The following is a 5,136-nucleotide window of genomic DNA, read 5'->3' on the forward strand; positions in this document are numbered from 1 at the left end:
GGGAGGAAGGCAGCAAATCACAATGCCATGTGTGTACCTATGCAACAATCTTGCATGTTCTTCATATGTACCCCAAAACCTAAAATGCAATAATAAAAACAAAAGAAAGTACAAGTATTAGGTGGGGTGGTCCATCCATGTTCTTTAGTATTTCTTAGAGCATTGGACCAGCTTTGGCAGAGAAGTTCTGCTCTAGGACAATGATATTCCCAGTTTATACTGGAATATTCATCAAACTCTTCCTAAACTAGCTTATCCCAGTTAACAGATTTTTAGTCTGGGGAGAGCTAGGGAGGACAAAGATACTTTTATGAAGTAGAGAGTTGCCTCTGGCTTGGCAAATCTCCACAGGGCATCACAAGGCAAGCATTAAAAGTAATAGCTTGGGGTGAATTTGACCTAATTACATTAATAATTAGAGAACCTAGTAATAGAAGGGGAAAAGAAAGAGATGCAACATAAGAGGATCAGACCTGTTAAAGCTTTAGCTTGATTGGAGTTGGCCCTGGAATAGCTGTCCATGATTCTGGAGGGGGTGGTGCTCTTTTGACCCAGGTATGATGAGACCATCCTCCTTCTGCTGTTCGAACTGTGGCCTCTGTGGTTAGAAGCACTAGGTAGGGTCCTTCCCAAGCCAGTTTGAGTTTTCCTTTCCTCTAGCTCTTAATGAAAACGTGATCTCCAGGTTGATTCAGGTGTGCTGGGAACTCTAGGGCTTGATGCCTGTACTAAAAGGCCTTTAGTTCTGAGGGAAGAGTGGAACATAGACCAAGTATATAGTTCTTGAGAAACTGATTTTTTTTTTTTTTGTTAAAAAAAAAAAAAAAAAATGTCAGCAGTAGAGTGCAAATAAGGCAACCCATATAGCATTTCACAAGGGGATAAACCAACATCTTTCTGAGGGGCAGTCCTGACTCTTAACAAGGCAACGGGGAGACATTTAGTCTATGGTAACCGAGTCTCTAAAACTAATTTGGTTAGGTGACTTTTTAGAGTTTGGTTCATTCTCTATACTCTTCCTGATGAAGGTGGGTGCCAGGGAGTATGGTATTCCTCTGTTATGTTTAGTACTTGGGCTAATTTTTTAAATGACATGTTCATGAAATGAGTTTTCACTAAAAAATATTTTCTATTAATCTAAACTTGGGTATAATATTCTCAATTAATGCTTTAACTAAATTACTGATGGTTGCACCTGAAAAGTGAATAGCCTCTACCCAGTGAGAAAGGTGATCTACTGTTATTAATAGGTACTTTAGGCAACCTATTTGGGGCCATTTTGGTATAATCAATTTGGACACTTTGGAATGGCCTTATTCCTGGGTCCCTTCCTCCAAGGGTTGACCTTCCTAGAGTTTGCTTATTAGTGTTTTTGTTTGTTTGTTTTACATATTAGGCAACTATCTGTAACTTGTTTCACCAGAGTATAAATTTGTATACATCCACAGACCCTGAGAATTACATCACATATAGTTTGGGACTTAGGTTGCTGAGCAGGGAGATGGTGAAGGCACTGCTGGCCAGGCTCAGGCTGCTATGAGGTCAACTCTCCTCTATTAAGGGCCAGCTCTGGGATCCCAATGACAGGGGGCAAGAGGATGGTGTGGTGCTACGGCACCCAGGCAGTCTCCCACCTCCTTTGTCTCCTAGCTGCTGTCTCTCCTAGTTCTTAATCTGTCTCCTCACCTGCTCACTTGCATTTTTTGTCTGTCTCTTGTCTCTTCCTCTCTCTTTCTTCTACACTATCTCTCCCCAGTTTCATTTTCTGTGTTCCTCTCTGATCTCTGTTTCTTCTAGTCTCTCACTCATTCTCTACTTCTGTCTCTCTCTCTCATCTTTCTGTTTCTGTCTAAATTTTTCCTTGTTAGACTCACAGGGTTTCCTCCATAAGTCTCTGTCTCATTCTTTCTCTCTTTTTCTTTCTCTCTGTCATCACCTGTTTCCTCTCTTCCTCCCACTCAGTCTCTTCCTCTTCCTCTCTCTGATTTCCCTTTTCACTTTCTCCCTTCTTCCCTCTCCCAGTTTCTCTTTTCTCTCTTATTACATATACTTTTTGGCCTTCTTTTAGAAGCTCTTCTATAGGTCTATCTTTCCAGTTCTCTATCTTTTATAATATCGTGTTAATATCTGGCCAACTGTTAGTTACAAAATGAGGCTTTAACATTCCTCATCCAAAGGGGTCTTCTAATTCTAGGCCTGCATATTTCCTCATTTGCTCTTTGAGTCTTTTTAGGAATTTTATAGGTCTTTTATCTTTTTCTTGTATATGAAAGCTTTTGTAATGTTTTGAATGTGGGGTATAGATTCTCAAATTCTCTTAATTATTATTTCTCTAAGGTCTTTTCTTTATCCTTCTAATATTTTAACATTAGGCTTTGGGGACTATCAGGGTAATATTATTGTTGCTAGCTTTGTCCTTTTATCCCCTACTTTACTTGGGGTAAAGTAAGTAAACCACCATCTTCGTGGTTTTGGGGTAAGGTTCAATCTCCCCTATTAGAGATTTCTCACCTTTTGGGGTAAGGCTCAATTTGTTCTACTAGAAATTTCTCACCTTTTGGGGTGAGGCTCAATTTTCCCTACCGGAAACTTCTCACCCTCCCTACTACTGGAAGTTTGTGTGAGGCTTAATCCCCCAAATGGAGATTTCTCACCTCTTCTCAACCTCCAAGATACCCCAAGCAAGGAATACTTCACCACCCCCTTGGCTTTTCTTGCCTTAGTATGTTGCAGCCAAGGAATACTTCACCATACCCGCAGCTTTTCTTACCTTAGTCCTGACCACCAAGGAAATACTTTGCCAGTTCCCATGGCATTTCTTACCTTGGTCTGTACACAGAGTTACCTGAAAGCCATGGTATTTGTAGGCCTTTTCCTCCCATGTTGCTGAGAGTCCAGGTTTATTCGTCACACAGGGTGGGTCTTGATTCCTTATCCCTGAGGCCGCTGCAATGAGGCAGCAGGGCACGCCTCCTCACTGGAGAGGACCAGACTCCTTCCTGGAGAATGACTTCCCCATATGAGCCACCAAATTGTTAGAAACAAACTTTCAGTGCCACAAAAGAAATAGCACTAGAACGTAAATTTTCACAGCAAGTCAAATTTACTTCTATAGAAGGGTGCATCTCATGGATGGAGCAATGGTGAGAGCACACCTGAACAAGGTAGAGGAAGGGGTTCTTATCCCTGATGCAGGTAGCCCCTACTGCTGTGTCATTCCCACAAAGTCTAAGCTAATTCCAATTGGCTATTTTAAAGAGAGCAGGGGTATGAGCCAGAGTGGCAGGGTGAGCAGTTTCAGCAGGAAAGACAGTTACAAAACAGATGACTAAAGGTGACTCAAGTCAGAGCAGGTGGCCATGTGTGACTCAGGATGAAGCGGGTGACCATGGATGACTCAAGACGGAGAAGGTGACCAGCAAAACAGATGTGAATTACTGATTAGAACTGGTGGGAAGGTTGTTTACTGAAACTAGAGGCAAGAAGATAACAAGAATGAAGAAGTTAAACTTTAAAACGGAGAACAAAGAACTGAACATGCTGACATACCAATTCTTTGAAGAGAAACTTAGAACTCACTGTATTTAACAGGAAAAAGTAGCACATGTTTTAATTGAAAATGTTATCCTGGGCAACATAGTAAGACCCTGACTCTACAAAAAATTTAATAATTAGCCAGCCATGATGGTGCATGCCTGTAATCCCAGACACTCAGGAGGTTGAGGCATGAGAATCTCTTGAACCCAGGAGGTGGAGGCTGCAGTGAGCAGAGATCATGCTGCTGCACTCCAGCCTGGGTGATAGAGATAGACCCTGTCTCAAACACACATGCATACACACACACACACACACACACACACACAAAATATAAAGAATAAAACAAAAACTCATTATCCCACCACTCAGAAACAAACATGGGATGTCTAGACCATTCCCAGCCTTCTCTGCTAATGCCACCTGCTCAGGATACTCCTCTCTCATCTGCTTTGCAACACTCCTTCTGCCTTGTCTCTTTCACTTCCTCACTCTGACTAATGTGTGTCCCCCATCCTTCTTCTTAACACTCACTGCTATTTCACAGCAGTTGTCACTGCCTTCACCGCCAGTCTATGAGCACCATGTGGGAAGAAAACTTGTCCTATCAACCCCTCCTACCAGGAGCAGCAGTCTCAGGGTGTCAACTCAATGCATGGCTGCCAAGAAAGGGGTGACTCACACAGACCCTGGATGGAACACAGACCCTGGATGCTTTACTGACATAGAGAAGAGACAGAGCAAGATCAGCTTCAATAGTGAATGTCAGTCCCCCATTGCCAACAGGCCTTGCCTCACAGCCAACGCAGAGAGCTGGTCTGCACACCCTCCTCTTATAGTGCAAGCAAAGAACGCCATTCCTTTCCCTCCAGAAACAGATAGACCAGTGGGGTGAGCTAGGTGCTACATAATGCATATGCTCAAGCAGGACGAAGAAATACACATCAAGCCTAGAACAGAAAAAGATATTCCCAAACAAAGAGATATGCCCAGCACAGTCTGTGAGGGCTCCTTATCTCTTTGCAAGTAAATGTTGCAGGCCCAAGGCCACTCTTATATGAAATCATGCAAAGGGGAAGAAGCTGTGCATGACTGCCTTTCCCAACAGCAAACATTATTGTCAGTCTTAGAGAGAAAGCACTCAGTCTTTCACTATTTAAATGTGCTGGTAGCTATAGATATTTTATAGATGCACTTTATCAAGTTAAAAATTTGACCTTGTAACTTGTGTCTTGCAACTTTGCTTAATTTGTCTATTAGTTCCAGTAATTTCTTTTTGCAGATTATTTTGGATTTTCTGAATATAGGTTCATGTTATCTAAGTCTAGAGATAATTTTTATTTTCCAGGTTGGATATCTTTTATTTCTTTTTCTTGTCTAATTCTCTGGCTAGAATTTGCAGTAAAATGTTGAATGACAGTGATGAGAGCCAGTCTTGTCATGGTCCTGATCTTAGGGGAAAATCATTGTTTCATGAAAGGGCCATATGTGCAAAGTGACCCCCAAAAGCAGGAGCCAGGAAACCAAAGAGTGAGGTAGATAAATACAGTTTGTTAGGAAAAGGTGATTTATTGGGGAACTTAGAAGTATGGTCTTGGGACA

The sequence above is a fragment of the Cebus imitator genome, unplaced genomic scaffold (assembly GCF_001604975.1).
Source record: "Cebus imitator isolate Cc_AM_T3 unplaced genomic scaffold, Cebus_imitator-1.0 Scaffold60, whole genome shotgun sequence".
NCBI classification, from domain to species: domain Eukaryota; kingdom Metazoa; phylum Chordata; class Mammalia; order Primates; family Cebidae; genus Cebus; species Cebus imitator.